This window comes from Orcinus orca, chromosome 8 (genome assembly GCF_937001465.1).
Source record: "Orcinus orca chromosome 8, mOrcOrc1.1, whole genome shotgun sequence".
Taxonomy (NCBI): domain Eukaryota; kingdom Metazoa; phylum Chordata; class Mammalia; order Artiodactyla; family Delphinidae; genus Orcinus; species Orcinus orca.
Window position 1 is genome coordinate 74,067,874 of NC_064566.1, and position 27,336 is coordinate 74,095,209.

Genomic DNA, 27,336 nt, shown 5'->3' on the forward strand with positions numbered 1-27,336 from the left:
TGGTAAAACCTCCTTAACTGGGTGTACTGTAATACTGTTCCAGGCTTTAATACATCTGCACGATCAAACAGTAGAGCTTGATGCCCCATATGTCAGACTGGGGACACCTGCTGAGACACCCAATGCCCTGAAGGTATGGAAGTTGTGGGAAAAAGCCATTGCCCCAACTCTCATCATGGATCAAAGTACCATGCACTGAGAACAATGAGCCCCATTATACCTGGGAGAGGCATTATCTCCTCCAATTTGCAATGAAACATCCCACAGGGATGTGTGATACACTTTTCACCCCTGGGTGAAGGGGAACTACTCAGTCTCCCCTGGGATCCCATTTTCTTGTTGCAAGCATTTTGAAATGCATTATGTTTGGAATGGAGCATGCACCATTGAAATAGAGGAGAAGGAGGGGTTCCTGGTCTGGCATATCCTGCCCCCAGTCCATCTCTTCAACCTGACAGGGCTGCCTACCCCTGGCCAACACGTATGGTATGCACAACCAGGACAAGTTCCTTAAACTGCCAACCTCCCTCTGCTTAAGGTAGATAGAAAGGTTCTATTTTCCACTGGAACAATCATTTGGCCACTGTCTTTGTCCCCTCCACTGGCCTGGATGACATAATGGCACACATAGAAACTCCTACGGAATTCACACAACAAGCCTTAAATGATAGCCAATAAAGCCCATCTTTATTGAACACTAAAATATTCCTAAAGTGAAAAGCTGTGCTCCAAAATAGGATGGCCTTGGATTTACTACTGCTTTAAAAGGAGGTACTTGTGCCATTATCCAAACAGAATGTTGCGTATTCTCACCTGATGAGATTGCTAATGCATCATCTTTATTAATTCACATGAGGACACAAATTAATGCCCTGAGTGATCCGGCCCTGAGTCTAGGGGACTTAATCAATCAATGGCTCAGATCTTAGAACTCTTGGTGGAAAACACTGTTATTTATTTGAGGAGTCATTATCTTAATCTGTGTTTTCTTTTGCACATGTCTATATTGTTATTATAGTATCTGCCTCCAATGTAGCCAGATAGCTGCCAAAAACAAACCACTTCCATACTAGTAAAACTCCTTGCTGACCATTCAGGGTACATTGTGGAAGGGGAGGTATGTAAGATTGTAAGAGCTGGTCACAAGAGGTGGAGTGTTGGAGGGGATCATGGAGAGGCCATGACCATCGGTTGACCCCTGAGCTTGAGCCAGGCAATCAGAGGATCCTCACCCCATCCTCTGTCTTCGGAATATACATTCTGCCTACCATTCCCACAGTGGGAGCTGTCCAAGAACATAGCCCTGGGAGGGTAAGGTGTTGTTGAGACCATCTGGATGGTATACATAGCTGAACCCAGTTAAGGTTTCTGTATTAACTTTAAGATGCCGATACATAAGTGTAGAGATCTACTTGTCTTGTAGCCACACAAGACAAGCCATGTCAAATTCCCTTGCTGATTAAAACTGCCAGCAATCTGCAGTGTTTTGCATCTTTCTTTGGTCTCTCTTTGCCCTATGTGTATGGGGGCCAGTTTTCCAAACAACATACTTCTACTCCTTCCTTATATTAAGCATCATGGAGGCAATGTTGAATAAGCATAGGGGTTTTACAGTGAGGTTACAATCAAGTAAATAAAAAAATAAGACTTTAGCATCTATCAGAGTTGATTATACAACAAACTCCAAAGTAGACTTCATCAAAATTATGTAAGCTCAACTGAAGACATCAACATATATAAAGTATATTAAGATAACATGCTTTATATTGTCTTAGAGTCTACAAGATATTTCACCCAAAACTTCCAACATCATTCTCCTTGTCATAATCAGATATTCTTATGTGTTCATCTTAAAGAGTGATGATCAAATAAATTACACAGTTGAAGACTTAGTTTTCTTTTTTTTTTCTTTCTTTTGGTTGTCAAATGATCATTTATAGAAATATTTTTCTTTGTAGTTCTTCAATAGAAAAAAGATTCACAATTATCTACAAATTTTGTAACTTTAGCAGCATACTATGGAAAGTTTTCAATTTTTGAGAGGCATCAAAATATGTCATTTTTTTTACACCACAGGATAGACTTGTGGCACTTCTCAACCTGGGCATGTTCAATGTGTATATTTATTTTTCAAAATCTTTTGTCAGTTGGCTTTATAGTACAGTAAAAATTATATTGTCTATATGTAACACCAACTCTGCTAGGAGCTTAAGATGGAGAAATAAATACAGCTTATGCTCTTGATGATTTTATATTGTAGCATATGTGTAAACTAAAAAGCCAATTGGTAAGCCAATTGGTGGGCAGCAAAGAGCCCATGATAAAAGCTTCAGCTTTTATCAGGGTTAAATATCAAGAATTGTAACTCAAGTCCTCCCCACAAGGAAGCCTTCCCAAGAGAAATTACAGAAAATATAGATTCAGGTATTCCAAAGACTACTCAATTCTCTGACCATTAAACTACATACAAATCAAGAGGGTAGACTAAACGCAGCTTAAAGATAAAACTAAAAGAACTAAAGAACTGAGATTTGAGCTGCCATCCATCAACGACTGAGTCTAATGTTTAAGTTTAATCAGACTAATTGCCTGATAAAACAAAAACACCCACACTCACTGGAGGTATATAATAGAATCCAAAGCCTCCAAAACATAACACACATATAGTTTGAGATACAACAAAAATTATTAAACATATAAAGAACAAGGAAATGCTATTCAATTTTCAAGGAAAACAAAAATAACAAACCAACAATGGAGACCAAGTTCAAGATAAATAACCCAGATATTACAGTTATCAGAAAAGAAGTTTAAAGCAGCTATTATAAATATGTGTAATGTGGTATTAAAAAAATGCTTTTAATGAATAAAGTAATAGAAAATCTTAACTAAGAAACAGAAAATTCAAAAAGGAACCCAAGTGGAAATTCTGAAACAGAAAAATATGATATCTGAAATAAAAATTTCACTGGCTAGAATTAATAGGAATATGGAAATGATATCAGAAAAAGTGAGTAGACTTGCAAACATAAAAAAAAAATTATTTTGAAGAATGAGAGACAAAAGACTTTAAAAAGTTAACAGAGAACAGGGACCTATGCAAAAATATCCAGGACTTAAATACTTGTGTAAATAGAGTCCCAGAGGGAGAGGAGATAGGGAAGATAGATATTAGGGCATAAAAATTATTTAAAGGATTAATTGACAAAAATGTCCCAAATTTGTTGTAAGACTTAAAAGTATATGATACTCAGAAAAAAACTCTCTGCTAAAGCATATACTATGTATCTTCACCTCTCCATTTTGAAAACTTCATTCTGGTAGATGTTTCCCATTGAACCAACATCTAATCCATGCCTGAATTTAAATAGATCCATCAATTTGAAATATTGAATTTATTGTAATACATTTGTTATAATACATCTTCTCATAAAGAAACTGCTGGACCATAATACTTTAGTGATGAGAATTCTGTCAAACATTCAAGGAGCAAATAATATTGCACCATTTTTTTTCATAAAGTGTTAAAAGTGATCACTTACAACTAGGTTTAAAAGGTCAGACTAACTCTACTTTTAACATCTGGAAAATATATCAACACAAAGAGAGAATGAGAGTGTGAGAGAAAGACAGAGCAATACTGAGGCCATTACTGACCACAATCCCTCACCACCTTAAATACGAAACTTCTCATCAACATATAGCAAAACTAAGCCAAAAATATATTATGATGTTACTACATCAAAATCAACCAGGGTTTATCCCACAAATACAAGGTTAATTTTTACAGTTAAAAATTTTACAGTTAATTTTTACAGTTAAAAAGTCAATTTATTTCATAATATTAACAGAATAAAGTAGAAAAATACGATCATGACTTTAGATGAATTAAATTATTGAAAAATTTCAAAACCTATTCTTGACAAATACTGAGCAAATTAGGAAGGGCAAAAAACTCCTTCAACCTGATAAAGGGCAATTATTTAAATCCTATATCCCACATCATACTAGATTGTGAAATTGTAAATATGTTCCTTCTAACATCAGAAAAAAAGCAAGGATGCTCATTTTTGCCACATCTATTTGTTATCATACTAGAGTTCCTAGCCATTGTAAGAAGTCAAGACAAATAAAAAAACAAAAATAAAATGTGCAAAAAAAGTTTTGCAGATGATAACAACTGTTTGCATATAAAGTTGAAACAACATACAAAAATTCTGTCATAACTAACAAGTGAATTTAGTAGAGTCAGAAAATACAAGATTAATTAAATCAATTATGTTTTTACATAATAGCATCAAACAATTGAAACATTTGGTCTAGTTTCCCAAGGAATGGCTAAGGGAGACAGGGGATTATCTAAATAAAGGAAAAACACTGTTCATAGACAAGAAAGCTTGATATTATTATAATGTCATTTAATTTTAAAATTTTGATAGATTTAACAAAATCTGAAGAAAAACTTCAGCAGAATTTTTTTGTAGATTTTTATAAGTTTATTCTAAAATGTATTTGGAAATCCAAATGATATAGAGTACCCAAATGTATTTTTAAATAAGAATAATGTTGGATAACTCAATCTATATGATTTTAAGATTAGCTACAGGACTACAGTGTGGTATTGTTGAAAAGATAGATATATAGATCAAAGTAACAGAATCAAGTGTCAGGAAATAGATGACACCTATATGGTTAACTGATATTTGACAAAGGTTTCAAGGCAGTTCAATGGGGAAATGATAATCTTTTCAACAAATGGGAATAAAACAATTAAATATATGAATGAAGATAAAAGAGGCACATTGTCTTACTTTACACTATATATAAAAATTAATTCAAAATGGATCATGGACCTAATAATAATGATAGATCAAGTTCATGCATCGTTTAAATGTGGAGCCAATGGGGACATTTTCTCCTGGAACAGATTATTCAAGTAAGGAAGCTAAAGTGCATGGTATTTGGGTAGCTGCTTCAACAGTGAATTGTTGTTTGTTTTTTTTTTTAGTTTCTTAATTATGTAATAAAGTATACACTAATATATATATATGTATGTATTTATACTAAATCATATATGTATGAAAGCATATATATTAAGCATATAGGTACTAAAACAGATATATGTATATATATATATATGATATATATATATATATATATATATATATATATATATCACTGTAACAATTATAGCCAAAACTGAAAGAATGCACGCACAATAAAGAACAGGTATTTTGTCACTAGACCCTAAAGCAGGAATAAGGGTGTCAGGAAAGTAGGTTCAAAGGAAAATGTAAATTAAGAGGTTCTAAATATCCTGGGTAACAAGAGAAAAGGAACCCCTATATTATATTTGGTTATTGGGTCTGCCATCATTGAAAAATATTTATAATTTTCAAGAAAATAACTATGTGTCCAATAAACTCTCCTGCAACTCTCTCCCAGATTTAGCAATTCTGAAGATCACACCTTCAAATTGAATCTTCAAACTAAGTTTAAGTTTATTAGGTAAGAGATAAAGATAACTGCAGAGATTGACAAGCAGTCTTATGAAGCTAAAACCAAGATTTTCTTCATCTGAACTGCTTTCCACATATGATTTTATTTTTGTTAGGCTTTTTGGAAACATTAGTATATGTTCTGTAATGTAATCTTGAGCAGATAACTGCTCTAAGAGTATGAATTGGTTTGTATTCCAAACATGTCCTGTTAACCCTTAGTACTCAAAACTTATGGCAAATGAAAGCACCTAAAATAACTACAGTTATTTCTTTGAGAGAGTCCAAATTCTACTTGCTGTAGGAATTTAAATCTATGTGGACATTGAAAATCCATCCAGATGAAACTAAGCAAAGTAATCATTTGGGGAGAATAATTTAATGATACTGGTCTTTGGTATCTTCATCTTTTAACTCATCAGAAGATATTTTGATTTAAACATGTTGATTTTGTGGAGATTTAGCATCTTTTAAATATTAAGTTTCTAAAAGATTTAAAAGTTGGATTTTAATATTTTTCTTGAGACTTTGATTAAAGGAAATCATTATTTTAAACTTTGAGTTTAAAATATGTTTTGGACTCCCTTAAATTTTTTGAGTGAACGTCATTGCAAATATCTCAATGGTCTATATGTGAATATTCTTTCACATAATTGTGGATGGGAAATAGAATGGGGATTGAATTTTCTTTCAGTCTTGCAAAGCATGTGATCTCAGAATTAATTAATGCAGTATTCAGATTCATTTCAGAAACCTCTGGGAACACAGATCACAACTTCCCATCATTGATTCCAAAAGGATCCATAAAGGAGTGGCTGGGGATCAGAGTGCAACAGTCCTGCCACAGTGTAATTTAAATCCCCAAGAAGTCTATGAATGTCGCTGGTTGAACATAGGTTTAGTAGTTGGGAATTGTTAATGTAAGATTACTTTTTAACACCCCTGGATTTATTTTTTCATTTTACTATAAGTTTCAGAAATATATTTAGCATGCATAATCAAATCTTCATTTTTGTCTTAGAAGCTAGTTGCCCACAGAAAACATCATTGATATACTCCTTCATATGAGTAGATTTTGGCAGCAAGAACCTCATTGAGAAGAGTGAGGTCTCCTTAGGCCAAATTTTGCCTGTATAGAGAAATTTTGTACAACTCTCATACTTAATATTAGGAGCACATTTGCAATCATTTGTAAAATATGATATCAAATATAAATTTTCTTATTAATTAAAAGTAAGACTTTGATTTTTCTGCTTGCTTCTAATTTTGAATTATGTTATAATGTGGATAAGAAAAAGATGATTTGCAGATTGGCTCTCTCAAACCCCAAGTAAAAACCACCCTAAGCTTTTTTGTTACCATCCATCCAGAAGTAATTAATAATTCTCTCTCTCTCTTAATTTAAACATACATATAATGCAATTTCATATAGCAGTATCATAAAATATACTTTGTTTTTTACTTTAATTTTACAGAAGAGTTTAATCTGCCACAATGAAATAGATCTATAGCAACTTTTTAAATGTTGGCATTTAAACATCCTTTGTAGAATTCTAATTTAACTCGGGAAACTAATTGCTAATTATTGCCTATTTTAGTTTTCATTAAAGTCATTTGTGTACCTTTCTGATCCTTGACCACCCACGTACATGGTATGATTAAACTTCCTGGCTTATTATTTTTTGGATAGAGACAAAGAGTTGGAAATAAAAGTGATGCTTGTCACGTTCAGACCAGAACATTAACAACCAGTTCAAAACACTCTGGGGACTTCCCTGGTGGGCCAGTGGCTGAGACTCCACACTCCCAATGCAGGGGGCCCAGGTTCAATCCCTGGTCAGGGACATAGATCCCATATGCAACAACTAAGAGTTCACGTGCCACAACTAAAGATCAGCATACTGCTACTAAGATTCCACATGCTGCAATGAAGGTCCCGCATGCGGAAATGAGGATCCTGTGTGTCGCAACTAAGACCCGGCACAGCCAAATAAATAAATAAATAATTTTTAAAAAGGCACTCTGACCCTCTCTACCTCTGATAAAAACTGGTCATCGAAGTTATAAGAATAATGTAAAAAAGAGATTCTACTAGAATTCTATGAACATGTAGAATGAATAAGAAATAAAATCTGTTGTTTTAAGTTACTGGAATTGACACAGAAATTGGCATCTAGAAGTAGGGTGCTACTGAAGTTACAAACCTCAAACATAAGATATTAACTTAGAAGCCAGGAGACAAGGAAACTTATACTGAAGACTGAAAGGATGATAACACTTGAAAACACACAAAAACATATGAAAAAAATTCAACCACACTATTAATAAAAACAAATCTATAACAAAACATCAAGGAAAAATTTATTTTCTAGAAAATTTGAAAAATTCCTAAGCTTTTCCCAAGAATTCTTATGCTGTCATTTGGAATTTATGTTAGTATTACGTTCTGCAAAACAGTTTGACATATGAATCTTTCAGCACTATGAATCTTTATATTTTATTTGTTTAAATTACACACGCAGTGTCTGCATCTAGGGATATGAATACATTAACATCAAGGCAAGCAGAAAAGCATTTACATAAAGTCAAGTATTACTTTATATTTTGTAATTCCCCAAATTTATGCCAAATATTCAATATATTTTACATAAAATGAATAATGGGAAATACTTAACATTAAATGTCCAGAGATATTTAATGGCATTGCAAAGTATATTGGTATAATATTAAGTGCAAAGAAAGACACAAACTTGCAAGTCTAGTGAGAAATTCTCTCAGATAAAAATAAAAGAATAAAATGTCCACTTCATGAGCAGTATTTCTCTCTTTAATGGTTCCATCATACTTGTCTGTCATTTTCTTCTTGATTAAGAATGTGTTTTTAATTTTTATACATAAGCATAGATTACTTTTCATAAGAAGAACTTAACTACAAATTTAAATTTTGGACTTTTCTTTTGACTCTATTACATGTACAAAATATAATAAAGGTTTCTAGAGCATGTGCAAATATCTATCTAAAAATCGTGTTCTATAGGTAACATGTTGTAGCACATGTCCTGCTTAAAAACACTTCTCATTTGTTAAATTCCACATAGTACATTCTAACTTCCCCATACCTAATACCACATTCTGAGGTGACCATAATTCTCCTTTAAACATGCAAGTTTCCCTTTTTTGTTTTCTCAGCAATCATCCTTATGTGGCAGTAAAGCCAGGGGGTTCCTTAAAAATTAGGCAGTAAATCTGTAGACTCCTTGAAGGTGGATAAGATGCAAGATACTCATCCTGAGTTGATATTTAGGGACACTGAAATTACACTTTCCTTCTTTGAAGAATATCTCAGAAAGAAAACAAATTACTTAAGCATGGAAAGGTTAAGACATATACTTTCAAATTCTATGTATATGCATGGACCAATATTTTGTGATTCAGCTCACTTGAGACAAAATTCTCATCATATTAAAATAAGCTCTTGCAAAAAACTTATGTCAAAATATCCAAGAGACAAGTTATTTTATTCCTTACTGCTAGTCAAAATTTTATACAATCAAAAAATAAAATTTTTGGATTGATTGTATTTTAGAAGTTCTAAGCCTATGTACTTTTGTACTATTAATTTATGCTATTAATTTGACACAAATTTGAGAGTATAAGACACATTGTTATGTCTTTGATAAATATGAAAACTGAACAGTGATATTTGATTTGAGAATAATAAAATAACTAAAATTTTCTTCTATAATCTTGAACAAAATCAGGCAAATTATTGAATAAAATCTACTCTCTCAACTCACAGACCTTATATGAATATGCACACACTAAAATGCACACATGTCTTCACATAGGCCTTCATGCAAGTACATGTATGCAAAGCCCAGTAACTGGTGTGGAGAGAAAGGATAGAAAATAAAAAATGGGAATGCTAATAGGCATTATGGAGGAAAATGCTGAAGTATAACTTCAGAGTAATTTCTATCATCTGAAAGATCTCATGTGAATTAAACCTTTTTTTTCCCCACAAAATTGGCAGCTTATTATGTTTCAATGGACAGGATGAGCTTATGGGAAAAGATCTTTAATCAAATACTGTCTCTTTAATCTAATGTTCTTACCTTGGCCAAGTTACTGAAGATACATGAACACAAGTTTTTTTACTTGTAATATTGATTTTTTTATACATATTGGTGTCCAGTAATGATTAGCTCCTCCTTTCAGTTATCTCTCTACTTTCCTGACTGATTTGCTCATTCTGGACAGTCTGCATTTTCCATCTTTCTTTTGGAAAAGTCTTTGTTCTGATTCCTATGTGCAGTCCTATTCCAGCATGTCATTTTCATTTTTGACCATTATTTATCTCTGTTTTTAACAACTCATCATCATCTTTTTCTGAACTCTTAAATATATGCAGTCCTTTAAGTTCTGACTTTGATTTTTTGCTCTTTGCATATTGTCCTTTCTAGGCCTCATCCATTCTTCATGTTCTAAAGTGACAGAACTTAAAGTTCATGCTTCAAATTTCTTGCTAATTAGGTACTGTAATAGTACTAAGTGTGAAATAAATAGAAAAAATATATATATATTGGTCTCTTTTTTTGGTACCTGGCACAGAGCTCCTGAAACCTTTGTACTTTCCTAAGGGATAAGATCACTAGGAGCATCTTTTATTCTAACACTTGTTCTTTGACCCCCAGTTCCTGACACAGAGCTCCTAAATCCCTTGACATTTCCTAGATAATAGAAACATCTTTTGTTCTAATGAACTGATTCATGAGTTCCTGTATGGGGATGGATCACCAGAAAGACTAAGCCATAAGTAGAAGCTTGGAACTTTCAGCCCTACCTCAGAGGAGCTGGAAATGGAGTTAATAAGCCATCATGCCTATATATGATGAAGCCTCCATAAAAATCCCAAAAGTACAAAGTTTACAGTGTTTTCTGAGTTGGCAAACACATCCAAGTGCTGCAAGGATGTCGTACCCCAGTTCCCTGGGGAGAGAAACATCTGCACTCAGGACTTTTCCAGACCTCACCCTATATATCTCTTCTGGCTGTTCATCTGTGTCTTTTATCATATACTGTAATGTATAATAAACTGCTAGATGTAAGTAAGTATTTCTCTGAGTAGTTTGAGCTGTTATAGCATATTATTGAACCCAAAGAGTGGGTAATGGAAACCTCAATATATAGTTTCTCAGTCAGAAATACCAGAGACAACCTAACTTTCAACTGGCATCTGAAAGAGGGCAACCTTGTGAGACTGTGCCCTTAAGTCATGGGATATGTCACTAACTCCAGGCAGATTGTGTCAGAACTATATTGGATTGTAGGACACCAATTTGGTGTCAGAGAATTGATAGATGTGGGAATAAACCCACATCTGATGTCAAAAGTGTTGTAAGTGTGATTTCTTTTTATTGTAAGCTAATCATCATCATTCTCTATCCTTAAATAGCTTCTCCTATGTTGCCTTTTGTGGTTATTGTTGTTTGCACTGACATTATTATTATTTTTTATCAGCCAGACTTTCATCCTTAGGGTTAACTTTGTTTTCTCTCCCTCCATTGTCTACTATGTTACTAAGTCAAATATTTCTGTTCTAGCAATATGTATTCTACCTATTTATTCTGTATTCTCTAATTATTTAATCATCACTTAGACTTGTAATCTACTTTTCCCTGTGGCCCTGAAGACTTATTTTATATTGGTATGTGCTGTCTTGAGTCTATTGCCAATTCTTCACAGACCATTATGTTACCTTCTACTTTGGATCCAATATTAGAACTCAGAGTACACAGTTGTGTGATAAAGAATGATACTCAATTTATGTCAACTGTGCTAGGTAAGATGGTACCAGATATCATCAGATTTCAATATTATGCTGTGTCAGCATCATTTCTCATATTGAACATCATTTTCTTTCACCTCAATGATGAGTACAAAAAATTCCACAACTCATTTTATGGTATATTTTAGCTTGAACTTTTGAGAATAACACATAAATATTGCTCTGGAGAACAACCTGGGGATACTCCTTTTCTCTCTTCACACTTTCTTCCTACATGATGTCTGCCATTCATATACTTTTAAATTTCATCAATATACTGTACCTGAAGTTAAGATTTTTCCTCTGATCTCCAGAATCATATGTACAACTCCTTATCTACTTGACATCTCTTCTTGGATGCCTAATAGAATTTCAAATATAACATGTTCTTGAATTTTTCATACTCCAGAAAGCCACTGTGCATATTCAGTAACAGTTACCTCACATGATTTTATGTCTATCCATTCATTAACAGGTGTCTCCCACACAACTCAGCTAAAGTGTATCAAGTATATCCCTCAATTGTGCTTTTTTTCCTTCTGACTCTGGTTCTGTAACATCTGTAAATTCTAGATTTTATTTTTACTAAGATGGGTAAAATGAACCTATGACAGTTACTTGGCTTCCCCTTGTGCCTTCTCTAAAACCATTTCCTGTATAGAAATCAGCATTACATTAAAAAAAAATATGACCCATTTAACAACAAGTCCACTTTTTAAACTCTCTAAGACACATTTTTCTGAGCGTTTTTTACCTTATTTTCTTTAGCTTTTTGCCCATTTTTCCTTCTGCCATTTGAGCATACTTAAGAAGATTGTTTCAAAGTCTTTATCTAATAAGTCTGATGCCTGTGGTTCTTCAGGGACAGTTTCTGCAGCTTTATTTTCTTCCTTTGAATTTGCCATGTTTTACTGTTTGTTTGTATACCTTATAATTTAATGTTGAGAATTAGGTATTTGAAAAAACAAACACCTCTCCCAGCCTTTGCATATTGGCTTTGAGCTGTAGTAATCTTTAATAATTAGCTTGACAAACTGTGAGCCCAGGATCAGCCTGAGGTGCAAGCTAAAGGTCTTCTCAGGTTTTTTGTGAACATGCATTTTGCCTGGTCTTGTGTGTAGCTTTATCAATCTCCCTATATACATGGCTGCTTTTAAATGCCTTAATTTCTCAGAGTCTCATGCCAGGTTCTCCTGGGGCATTAAATTGTCCATTATATTCCTCTACCAGCAATCTTTTGCCCCAAGCATCTGTGGGTCTGCAGCTTTTCCTGCTGCTTCTCCCTGATTGACATCGAAGTTAGGCAAGACAGAGACCAATCCTTCAGGCAGCCATCAGACAAGTTAGAATATTGCAAAGGAAGTCTGCTCTTCTTTCTCCAGTTTGAGGGAAGAAACTGGGAACTGAGCTGCCACCTCCTCCAGACCAAGACCACACTATGGCATATATGGAGTGGGGAAAGAGAAAAAAATATACACACACACACACACAAACACACACACACACGATTTTGTAACATTGTTAAAGGCTTTTTCTAATTTGCTGTTCATTTTGTTCTCCAGAGTTCCTGTTAGGTTACTTTAGCCAGTTTTTATTTGTTTTTGATGTCTCCATGGAGAACAAGATCTTAGAGCTTCCTAACCAGCCATTTTGCTGATGATACTCTACCATTCCATTGTGAAAGATATTAGTGCAGGAACATAATGTTTTCATCAATATTTGTATTATCTGGTCTCCAGTACATAGTCTATCATGAATGCTCTGAATTCCTCCCGATTTTTCACAATACTTTCCAACTGAACACTTGTATTCTTGTTACATTTCTACAAAATAAGATGTGCATTTGTATTGAAAATTTGCAGCAGGACAAACACTTAGGCTTAATAGTGACTTCATCTAAAAAATATACCAATTTACAGTTATAGTTTAGTAACTTCACAGTGTTCTTGCTCATACCTAACAGAATATTATTTTCCCATTGAAACAGTCATAATATGCTGGTATTTAACAATGAAAAATTTTTGAAACATGTTTCAAAATGGTAGAATTTCAGGTACATTTTTCACTCATCTATATATGTATGTATAAAGTAGAGGTGAACTAACTACTTAGCTTTTACAAATATTACTTTTTTGGAATTTTTACAAGGAAAACTTTATAAAGCTCTCATGAGTCTATTTGCTCTCAAAGATACAATGGAATCCTCAAAGTGATAGAACTGAATATATTGTAATTCTTAATGTATATTTAAATCTTTAAAAAATATATATTAACATTTTTTACCTGGGTGAGATTCTTTAGAACCATAGGTGCAAACTAACATATAAAATGATTCTCAGAAAATCTAAGGAAATTTAAATAAAGCAAAATGACGAGTGTTTATTTTTTCTCAGTAAACAGTATTCTATTCTTAGATGGGAAAAAGAAGTGTATAATGTTTTAAGCCTAAGGACATTCATATATTTGTAAGAGATTTGAACACAATAATTGTAGATCTTATCAACCAAAGTCTCTAGCACCAAATTACTCACTAGAAAGTAATTGCTTGAGGCAAAAAGAATTTTTTTAGGTTTTCTTTTACATATAGAAATTTAAATGAGAAATTTAGTAAGGCTGTGAGGTCCAAAAACTAAAGCATGACTTACTTCACTCGGTATGACAGACTCTATGTCCATCCACCTCACTACAAATAACTCAATTTTGTTTCTTTCTATGGCTGAGTAATATTCCATTGTATATATGTGCCACATATTCTTTATCCATTCATCTGTCGATAGACACTTAGGTTGCTTCCGTGTCCTGGCTAAGGTTGCTTCTGTGTCCTGGCTATTGTAAATAGAGCTGCAATGAACATTATGGTACATGATTCTTTTTGAATCATGGTTTTCTCAAGGTATATGCCCAGTAGTGAGATTGCTGGGTCGTATGGTAGTTCTATTTTTAGTTTTTTACAGAGTGAAGTAAGTCAGAAAGAGAAAAAAAAATACTGTATGCTAACACATATATGTGTAATCTCAAACAAAAAAAAATGTGGTTCTGAAGAACCTAGGAGCAGGACAGCAATAAAGACACAGATGTAGAGAATGGGCTTGAGAACATGGGGAGGGAGAAGGGTAAGCTGGGACGAAGTGATAGAGTGTCATGGACATATATACATTACCAAATGTAAAATAGATAGCTAGTGTGAAACAGACACATAGCACAGGGAGATCAGCTGGGTGCTTTGTGAGCACCTAGAGGGGTGGGATAGGGAGGATGGGAGGGAGATGCAAGATGGAGAAGATATGGAGATATATGTATATGTATATCTGATTCACTTTGTTATAAAGCAGAAACTAACACACCATTGTAAAGCAATTATACTCCAGTAGAGATGCTAAAAAACCCAAAAAACTAAAGCATGAGCACTTGAATATTCTGCTCACAATGATGGTGGACTGTCTTTGATGAATCTACTCTTCTTATGCATTCATCATTAACATTAACAAGGAAATTAACAAGGCATTAACAAGGAAATTAGACATGACATTTATGTTTCTATGCCAAAGATGTCTTTCTTTTATGTGAAGTTTTGCAAAATGTGTTTTTGACAATTGTGAATAATTTCTATAGTTTATTTTGTTTTCTTTCTTATAAATTAACCTTAGACTTTTGCCTTTCAAATAGCACACAATGTCTGTACAGGTACAATACTGTTAATAAATTAACAAAGAAAGGATCTCTTAGCTAAACCTAATCAACTTAACAATGTTATCAATTAGGGAAACACATTGATTAGGAAGATCAATAAAATTCCTATTTGCTGGTAAAAATTCAACATCCTTCAAACGTAATAAAAATGTCCTGCCAGTATCTTTTTCCTTCCAATGGAAAATAATAACATTCATTTAAAAAATGAGGAAGAAATCTGTTTTAATAAAGTGATTCCAAAAGAACTTAGTAAATATGTACTGTATTTATTTGATATTCAGTCAAACTCAGGTAATATTTCCACTCCATAATCTTCTATTTAATTTTCTCCTGACCCTAACCTGCACTATACTATATATTTCATTGTATACTCAGTTAAATAAATAAGTCAAATTCTCTTAGCCAATGAATTTCATAGCTATTCTTTGCTGCCAGTAAATCTTACCTTATATTTTCACTTGTCAGATCAAGGCCATAAGATGGAACTGGGAAACATTGTTCTGCTCCTTTTCAGGATCATCAGCAATCTTTTACCCCACACTTATATATAAATTATTAAGATAGCTGTTGGTTGAAAAAAGAAAACTATCTCAAATGTAATACTGCAAAGGGTTGGAAGATTTGAATTTCCCATATAGCAAATATATATTGTTTCCAACCTCTCAAGTGAACTCTGATGAGAAGAATAAGAATAACCACTTGATGCAAAATTTGAGGTTGTCATCATAATTTAGGGTTAAGATAGAAGAAAAGTACCATATACACCTGACACCATACAGATGAAGGCCAAACCCAGATCAATTGCCTTTGACTCAGTGTTGAAGAGGCATCATGAGTATTTACGGCAGCTGTATATGTAAAGTTTCCATAGACTCACAGGGTCAGAGAGATGCAGAAATCTCTGATAAATCATGTAGTCCACTGTGCAGTGCTGTATTTTACATGGCAAATAGATACATAGTAAATTTTAATATGTGATCTTAAAACAACAACTTCAGGATTAGCTTCTATTAATTTTTAAGTATTTTACCTGAATATCATAAACTCACAAATCGATGTTTGCCTGTAAATAGTTACCTAATATTCTCTTTTCATCATCATTCTTTTCTTTCTGATTTTTTCATCGAATATTGAATGTTAATTCAGTGCCATCATGCACTGACACCAGCCCTCAGGTAAAAAATCCTGAAATTCTCTATTCTTTCTTCAAGTAACATATTAATATAATATACTATATTACTTTAAATATTAATTATGTAAAAAGGGATTCCCTGGTTTTCCAGTGGTTAGGGTTCCATGCTTCCACTGCAGGGGCACAGGTGCGATCTCTGGTCACAAGCCACGTGGCACGGCCAAAAAAAAAGTTATGTAAAGGATAGCGATGTGTATTTTCTCCAAATTTTATGTAATATATACTTCAAAAACAAATGTGTTGAATTAATCATACACACAAAAAAAAGGATTGAGTCTTTTCTAGTACAAGTTAAAAGGGACTGAAGTCTTCTAAATCTTGGTTGTTGGAGATCTGATCATGCACAGTTCAACTTGATGATAAATGCCTGAAGATATTTTAGTTGTTCATTAGTGAAATACAGTACCTAAGACAAAGAGAGGGAAATTATATATATATATATATATATATATATATATTCAATATTCTTTGCAGAAGCAAACTGAAAAATATCTCTACTTTAATTTCTATTTGGCATACATTGGGTTTCCTTGTGATATGTTACTTCAAAAAAATAAACAAGTACTAATATATCTGAGAATTATTGAATATTTTTAGATGTTCTTCTAAATGTAGTAAATTAATTAACTCGTTTACTTCCCTACATCAAATCTATGAGGTATGTATTATAATTATCTCTATTGAAGAAAGAGAATAAGAAACACTGGGATACAAAGTAGCTTTCAGAATGACAGAGCAAGTAGTGGCAGAGTGGAATTTGAAGTCAGGCAATGTGGTTTTAGAGACCATCTTTTCTGTTGAGATATGTTGCCTTAGTCAAAAAAAGGTGAAACCATTTCCAAAGACATATATACATTCAAGAGCCTTATACATATGTTATAAACTGAATATGTGTGCCCTTGAAAATTCACATGTTGAAGTTCTAGCCTCCAGTAACTCAGAATGTGACTGTAATAGAGACAGGCCTTTGAACAGGTAATTAAAGTAAAATTAGGTCATTTGGGTTCACCCTAATTCAGTATGACTGAGACACCAGATGCAGGTATGCACAGAGGAAAATCCATGAGGGCACACAGCAAGAAGGCAGCCATCTGCAAGTCAGGGAGAGAGGCCTCAGAAGAAGCCAAACCTGCCGACACCTTGATATTGGACATCTAGCCTGTGAGAAAATAAAATTCTGCTTTTGCAAGCCACTAAGTTGTGATATTTTGTTATTGTACCCCTACAAAATTAATACAATGTATGTCTACTAACTTTTTTGGGGAAAAATACTTAGATACACAAGCACAGTAACCTCTGCTAACTTATGGGAATTGGATCTCATTAATAATAGCTTGCTACTAAAAAATAAAACCCTGTTATTCTTTTAGCTGACATAAAAGATATCACAAAGAAAAAGATTCTGAGATTAATTTTAGGTGCTCTTTTTGTACTTATCAAACATAAAGAAATAACAATTAAATAATTAACAATCCTATGTCAATGACTCACAGTCTTAGACATCAATATTACTCCATTTACATTACCACATTTTATTTGGATTTATCATAGTTCTGAAAGTACAAAAAGATCTGCAGTCAAAATTGATTAAAATGGGTGGGGAAATCCACTATATGACTTTATCCGAGTGATTTTTAAACAATATAAATACTATTTGAATTCACAGCTAGGTAAGAAAATGAATATTGACAAAAATGTATCTGAGGGTAAAAAAGTTATAATTTCATGAGAGCTTAGTATATATACCAGCTAATACTCTAATGTTTTATAAACACTTTCTCATCTATTCCTCACCATAATCATGTGGAATTGGTATTATTGTTATTTCAATTTTACATATCTTACCTATGTCTCAAACCAAGGCTTAAAAATTTAGGAACCAAGTCCACAGAGCCAGTAAAAATAAATAAATAAAAATACATTAACTTATGGCTAATTAATCCACAAAAAAAGGAGGCAAGAATATACAACAGAGAGAAGACAATCTCTTAATAAGTGGTGCTGGGAGAACTGGAGAAGTATGTGTAAAAGAATGAAATTAGAACATTCTTTAACACCGTATACAAAAATAAACTCAAAGTGGCTTAAAGACCTGAACATGAGACCGGAAACCATAATACTCCTAGAGGAAAACATAGAAAACTCTTTGACATAAATCATAGAAATATATTTTTTGATCCTCCTCCTAAAGCAAGGGAAATAAAAGCAAAAATAAATAAATGGGACCTATTTAAACTTAAAAGCTTTTGAACAGCAAAGGAAACCATAGACAAAATGAAAAATACAACTACTGAATGGGAGAAAATATTTGCAAATGATATGACCAATAAGGGGTTAATATCCAAAATATATAAACAGTTCATACAACTCAACATCAAAAATGAGCAGAAGACCTGAATAGACATTTTTCCAAAGAAGATATGCAGATGGCCAACAGGCACATGAAAAGATGCTCAAAATCAGCAATCATCAGAGAAAGGCAAATCAAAACCACAATATCACCACACACCTGTCAGAATGGTCATCATCAAAAAGTCTACAAATAACAAATTTTGGTGAGGATGTGGCAAAAATGGTACCTACCTACACTGTTGATGGGAATGTAAATGTACCGCCACTGTGAAAAACAGTATGGAGGTTTCTCAAAAAACTAATAATAGAACTACTGCATGTATGATCCAGCAATTCCACTCCTGGGTATATACCTGAAAAAAATGCAAATTCAAAAAGTACATACACCCCAATGTTCATAGCACCATTATATATAATTGCTAAGATATGGAAGCAACCTGTATCTACCAACTGATGAATGGATTAAGAAGATGTGATATATATATATGTGATTATACATACATACACACACACACACACACACAAACAATGGAATTGTACTCAACCATAAAAAGGAATTAAATTTTGCTATTTGCAACAACATGGATGGACTTGGAGGGTATTATGCTAAGTGAAATAAGTCAGTCAGAGAAAGATAAGTACTGTATGATACATATATATATATATATATATATATACACACACATATACATTCCACTTGTATGTGGAATATGAAATATACAACAAACTAGTGAATATAACAAAAAAGAAACAAACTCACAGTTATAAAGAATAAACTAGTGGTTACCAGTGGGGAGAGGGAAAAGGGAGAGGGACTATATAAGGGTAGTGGATTAAAAAGTACAAGGTATTGGGCTTCCCCGGTGACGCAGTGGTTGAGAGTCTGCCTGCCGATGCAGGGGACACGGGTTTGTGCCCCGGTCCACGAGGATCCCACATACCGCGGAGTGGCTGGGCCCATGAGCCATGGCCGCTGAGCCTGTGTGTCCAGAGCCTGTGCTCCGCAACGGGAGAGGCCATAGCAGTGAGAGGCCCGTGTACCACAAAAAAGAAGGAAAAAGAAAAAAAAAAAAAAGAAGTACAAGCTATTATGTATAAAATAAGATATAAGGATATAGTGTACAACACAGGGAATATAACCACTATTTTATAATAACTATAACTGGAGCATAATATGTAAAACTGTAAATCACTATATTATATACCTGTAACTTATATAATATTGTACATCAACTGTACTTCAATTTAAATTTTTTTAATAAGATAAACTAATAAAACAAACAAACAAAAATCCTTTAGATCTTCCTGACTTTACATCTCACTATGAACCAGACTCCACATCTGGGGTTTAGTGATTTTGGGTAAAGTGCTACTAAATGCCTGCTTCATCTTTGGGGGCAGGAAATACCAATCTGTGGAATTCCACACCAAATCGGTGTTTTTTCCATGTATAGCCAATGCTTTGAAGGTCTAAGGAGTTGTGTGGAAGAAATTTCTGCCAGAAAAAAATAATAATAATCTTTAGAAATAGGCAGAAGAATTTACTGTGAGATCTTTCACTATAAGGCTGAGCTTGACTTTCTATTTTCCAGGTTACTTTACAATTCTGTAGGGGCAGAATTTAATGTGAACATTTTTTCTGGATAAACAGGTAACTAATTTCTGTCCAATGGAACAAATAACCCTAAAGAGTACAGTTTATGAGACTTCTGGACATCACCAGTTTTATATCTAAAGCAGCAATTTTTTTTGAAAGCCTAATTAATTAATTCCCTTTAAAATTTATAAGTTGAACTATATAGTTTACAGGTATCAATTTATGTTTGAATTTAAATCATGGTTTGCATTTTCAAAATTATATTTTCAACAGTAAAACTTTTCTAGTAATTGGTTTGAGAACAAATTTTATGTGATAATCGTAATATACTTTTAGCCATTATTTGAAGTTTTACCTGGAGATATATTATTTAACTTTATGAAACATTCAAAAGTAATTTCATAATTTAGGAAACTGAAAAGTTTTTAACTTGCAGCATGATATGAGTGTTTATTGAGTGAAGGGAGTGAGAAAGAATAACTTACTCTCTACTGAAATACAAAGACAGTCAATGTTTTTCTTTTTATGCTTTTTATTTTTATTTTTTTGTAGGGAAGGGAGTACAGTATTTTGAATTATCTGACTACCATACTAAAGTATATTTTAGAAGCTTCTTATGAAATTATGATTTTAATGAGCTGTAATTCATAACATGATAGCACATAGCCTAAACTTAATTTAACAGTTTGAACCTCAAGAATAGAAGATAAAGATCCACTGAGATTTAAAATTTTCTTAATTTAAATCCATACTGACAAGAATATCTGGATACAAAAGACACACTGAAGATACTTGTTCAAAACAAATTTTTATTTCAAAGAGGGACTCAAATTATAAAAGCTTCTCTAGTGCAATTGAATCATAATATTAAACAATAATTTATATTTCCCTTTTCAGAAATATCATTCTATGTTAAAAGGACAAAATAGCTAGAAAACTAAAGGAAAAGAAATGGCAGTTTCCACTTCTTTGGAAGTAGAATAAAATATTCTCATAGTTAATTTTCCAACCTAAAAGTATTTAAGAACCCCACCTACTCATAGTCAATTTTCATGCCCAGAGAATAGCTTCTAAGAATAATTATGCCAATTGCCCATAAGTCTATGGTGGACATGGAAAAAATAACAGCCAGCTTCATCAGTTATAGCAATAGAACATTAATTCTTCCCTTAGAGCTAAGGATAAATTGATTCTTGGAATGAATGCAGCATTGCCTTTCTCACCAAAAACCTCCAGCCATCTGCAACTTTCTATTTAAAGAAAAGAACTGCTCCCTTTGGGGAGGACGTACAGACAAATGAGGGTAAAATATTAGTACTCCTCTGCTTAGGAAATAATGAGCCATCAAATATATTTTTAATTTAATCAGTTTCATCAGGCAAAAACTAAGCAAAATGTTGGTCTGAATATAATCAAACATTCCTTCATGATAAATTTTTTAAAAGTTTATTTTGACTTAAGCTTCTGCCTGATGAGACCTTGTATAGTAAAACGGTCTTTCCTACTCTGGTATCTAATTGTAAAATGAAAAAGTGCCCATGATTGAATAAACATTTAAAATTTAACCTAGAGATTATCATACTAAGGGAGGTAAATCAGGCAAAGACAAATATCATATGATATCACTTATATGTGGAATCTAAGAAATGACATAAATAACATTTTTTACAAAACAAAAACAGACTCACAGATATAAAAAAGAAAATCATGGTTTCAAAAGGGGAAAGGAGGAGGAGGGATAAATTAGGAATTTGAGATTAGCAGATACAAACTATTATATTTATATTAAACAGATAAACAGCAGGGTCCTACTGTATAGCACAGGGAACTATATTCAATATCTTGTAATAAACTATAAGGGACCAGAATCTGAAAAAGAATGTATATATAAATATATATATATAACTGAATCACTTTGCTGTACATCAGAAACTAACATCATGTTGTAAATCAACTATACTTCAATAAAAAAGAAAAAAAAAACTTAAGGAAATAAAGGTAAATTAAAAAGTGATATAACATGCACAGTGAGATGATTGCTGAATGATCAGGTCAAGAACCCACATCTAACGACTCCTCATACTTTACACAATCTTCTACTTCACATTGGCTTTCAGAGGTTGTTTTTAATCACAACCCGAGAGAAGTTATATAGTGCTTTTCTGTTAATGGACCTGCACTTAAACAAAACTTAGAATTAGTAAATGAGACTCCATTCCCTCACTTACATAACAAACCGAAATAAGTGACTTGATGAATATTTTATCGTAAATGTTGGAAGTTAAATTTGTTATTCCTTCTTAGAAACACACTAAAATGCTCTTAATATGAACTAATATGGGCAAATTGCTCTCATTCTAAAACTATAGAAAATTATGTTTTCTACTCCTTTGAAGATATTAGAAATTATCAATTATAAGTGTGTTTACACAAATATGTACCTCTTTAGTGTATAATGGCTGGAACTTGATGGAATCTGAATCAGTCAGTTTCTTCCTGGGAGACAGGGCTTAATATCTTCCAAAAGGTTTCAGAAATAATGCGAGTGAAGGAATATTGTTGCCTCACATTTTAGTTTTTCTATTTATTTAACAGATGGTCTCCTTTTGAGGTAATTAAGAATTAGAGTATATTTGACCAATTAACGATGTAGTTCAAACTACAGTTTTCTGACTGTTGGCACAAAATTATGTTCGGACATTCATTTACAAACTCCACTTGATTGCAGTTGTTTTATTTATCAGACTCCATAAGGAATGGACATCAGGACAGAGGGTGATAGAGTCAAACAAATCTGGTTTTATATTCCAGCTCCAGAACTGCCTGCCTCTGTGAGCATGAATCTGTTAGAGATTTTAAAGATCCATCAAGCTAAATCTCTACAATTTATATAAGGAGGAACCAAGGTGCAAAATATATGAATCAATATGTCCAAACTTTCACAGTCACTAGAATACTATAAACTTGTTCCCACACCTCTCAGGACAAACTGTCTTCCACTATGATTCATTGAAGCTTACATTCACTGAGTCTCACTGAGGAAAGATCATTATGTAGAAAACAAGTTTAATTTGGGGTAGCTACCTAAACCCACACATTTAAATGTCTTCATTTCTAGATGAGTTTGTTAGGACAGCTATAAAATGTATAAATAAGTGGGAATATCCATATCAGTATTGGGCACCAACTATAATAGCTGTCATCATTCAGAAAGTTCAAGGAAAAGAGCCTGCCAATTACTACAAGAGGAAAAAGAGCCTATCAGAGAGTAAGTGCAAGGGCCTTTCAACATAACTCTATTTATACTCCTTTGTTAAGTTTATCAAGGGCCAGAGAAAAAAGAAAGACATGTGCCAGCCATACTGATATCAGTTCTACAAATCTGTATATCAGAATCCTCCCGCCTTACCTTCCCTACATTTCCACTAATACAATGTCTGAACATCTGTCTAAGGACAAACCCTTCACTTGTGACTTGTAGCCCATTCCCTTTCAGAATCAATCATGCAAAGGTATTACCACTTGGTTGTTTTCCCACATTTCTGCACTGTTAATTATTCTATCTCTACCAGTTAATTCCCATCAGCATAAAATATCCTTTTTTAAGCTAGTGCCTACCTTAAAACTTAAACTAAATCAAAAGGAAAATATTCCCACATCTGCATAAAGGAGACAAAAAATTCAGACCAACGTCAACCTGTCCGAGAAGTGCAATTGCAAAAATGATAGTTAAAACACGAAAAACAAACAAACAAAAACACCTTTTAAAAACAGCATTTTCAAACTGCAGGAAAAGGAAGAAATTCATTGGAGTCCAGAAATAACAAGACAACAAAAATCCCTAAAGCATGATGTCATGTTGAAACCAGTTTTTGTGTATTTGTCTTTGGAGTATCTGCCAGTCATTGTGGCCCAGACCCTTGGTTTTAAATAACTAAGTACTTGGGCATACTACAAAGACTATGCCTGAGATTTGGAAGACAGCTAAGAGACCTAAAGCTGAAATTCTAGAAATTCAATATCATTGACTTATGTAAAATAAGATACAAAAGGAAATAAAGAACCTGCCATTACTTTCAGGTTATACATTTGTTAATATACAAAAGGAAAAATAATTTTGAACAAGTTATTTTAATTAATAATAGCATTTATAAATTTTGTAGGATAATTTTTTTTCCAAATTTTAAATAAATTTCTGTATCCTAGCAATAAACAAGAAATACAATTTGCTATCTATTTAGATATAGATATAAATATATACTATTTAAAAAACCAAAATAAAATGAGTTGTACTTAAACATATATCTAAAAATCTAGTAAATATATGTAAAATACTGTAAAACTATCTTGAAATATGAAATCTTAAAAAGGAAAGTATATATGATGTTCAAAGAGTAGAAAACACAGTATCATAAAAATAGCGATTCTATTTGTCTATATGTCAAAATGATGTAAAAATTTAATGCAATTTCAAGCTATTATTGTGTTGTTATAGAATTAGACAAACTGATTTAAAAATGGATATAGAATATCAAAGGGCTATAAACTGTCAAGTTACTCCTGAATAAGAACCAGTAGAGAAAATTAGCTCTAACAGATGTCAGTAGAGCTTCTTAAGTAAGAAAGTGTGCTGTTAGTGTAGCAATAAATAAATGAATAAAGTGAAAGAATTTCAATCTAAAATGGAATCAGAGGATAGGAAATAGAGAATCTCACACATGTTCCCTTAGGAAAATAAAACTTAAGAACTCAGAGACTGATTTCCCATAAATTCCTGATAAGATGGAAACTTATCTCCTGACCAATGAACATCTGCCAAGAATCTCTTTCCATCCTCAAGCCAATGAACTTACTGCTCGGACTCTGGCTGGGCTCCCACCTCTTTGCACTTCTTGCCCATACATAAAGCCGTCTTCAAACGTTCAATGCGTTCACCACCTGTAGCTTGCTCCAGTTTGCATTTCCAAAACTGAAATTCCTCTGCTATTTCCAGATAAACTTAGTTTCTGGTAATTCAAGTTTGCCTCAGTTTACATCTTCATTTAGGTTGACAATAAGTAGAACAGATCTAGATTTCAGTACAGTGTGTGTGTGTGTGTGTGTGTGTGTGTGTGTGTGTGTGTGTGCGTGTATGTATGACATAGTTTGATATAGTCAAATTTAGGAAGCCATAGCCAATTAGTGGGGAAGAATGAAATAGTCAGTAAATATAGAGGGATATTTTTAAATTATATAGAAAAATTAAGAAAGATCATGATTTCAAACAAAATGCAAAAAGAAATTCATAATTGATCCAATTCTTCTTACATGTGGGTGACAAAATTTTTTAATGTTTAGAAAAATTCTAGAAAATATCTTTTAATGTTAAGATAGGGAAACATTTCTTAAATAAGACAATAAGTACAAACAATAAGAAAAAATACATTTGAAAACATTAAATTTAAGAATTAATTTTGTTTAAAACACACAAAAGAGTGAAAGGTAAAGGTACAAACTAGGAGAAGATATTTGCAATAAAATAACACTAATAAAGACTTATCATCCAGAATACATAAAGAAATATCTTACAAGTTGGGAAAAATCACACAAAAACAAATTGATAATAATCAGACAAATAATAAAACAATCAACAGAAATAAACAGACATTTCCAGAATGAGAAACACAACTGGTAAATACACATACTACATAATGACCAAGCTCATTAGTAACCAGGAAATACAAAATAAGATCATAATGAGATAACATCAAATTCAGACAATTGGTAAAAATTAAGGAAAAAAAATCAAAATCAAAATGTCTACAAGGATATAGAGGGGGTGTGGGATTCTTTTTATACTGCTGGTATAGGGAGAGGTAAATTGCTACAGATGCCATGAAAAACAATTTGCCAATGCTAAGTAAAGTTCGTTGCAAGCATGCCATGGAATTAGTAGTTCCAGTCCAAGGTAAAGAGAAACACTTGTACATGCACACATGCACAAGAAGATAAAAAGACTGCCCATTGCAGTGTATTTCAGAATAGATTTTTTTTTTAAAGGAGACAATGACAAAACCCTGAAGCAATGGGAGGGGAAGCTGTTTTTAAATGGTGTATAAAGAGAGAATCAGGTCTTCGAGTTTTTGTTTCTTTGAGTTTGTTGTTGTCATTGTGCCTTTATTCTTTGCAGTACCTTACATTATCCTGAGAAAAGAAAATATCTGTACTATTCTGAGAGTTATGTCTACTGAAGATGTTATTACAATAATCAGCAACTAAGAAAACAAGTGGAGATTCACTAACCACAGGTAGTCACTTATTCACCCCCAGTAGACAAACTCCCAGAGATGGTTCACTACCATCTGAGGAGTGTCACTGAGGGATTTCCATAGGGGTAAATTTACTCAGAAAGTGATAAGCTTAGGATTTGAAATGAATTTATTTGAGTTTATTTGGTCTTCGATTCTTCTGACTATAAAGTCTACAGGTCAGTAATTTTTGAGGTATAAATGTTATTGGATATTCAATAACATTAAGAATTCAGGTTTCAAACTAATTTGTCTAGATATTTTGGATGTGCCAAGGTTAGTTGAAGAAATTCTGACCTTTGTCGCAATGATATACCATTCTTGTAGGAAAATTCCTGGGGCTCCTGCATAGCCACACAAGTTTTTTTTTTCTTTGACTTACTGTTGATTTTAAGAAAACTGATGTAATAAAATGGAAATTATTGTGTTAATGTTGGCAACAAAAATATTACACTTCAGCATGGTGCTTTGCTAGAGAGCATGAAAGAAAAAAGAGGAAAGAAAGGAAGGAAGGGAGAGAGGAGATCAAGATGGCAAAGTAGAAGGGTGCAGAGCTCATCTCCCACCATGAACGCATAAAAAATACATCTACATGTGGAACAATTCTCACAGAAAACTAACTGTATACAAGCAGAAAGACTCCTGTGAAACCAAGGCTATAAGAAAGATCAACACAGAGTCGAGTAAGAAGGGAAGAGAAGTAATCAGGTTAGAACTGTGTCCCTGGCAAGGAACTCCTAATAGAAGGGAGATTATATGGTTGGATATCCTCCCTGGAGAGTGAGTAGCTTGAGCCACATGCTGGGTACTCCAGCCCTAGAGTCCAACACAGGCAAGCCCACTTGGTTGGAAGGCTGATGGGATTAACAGGAAGACTGTATGTTAGAAGCCTA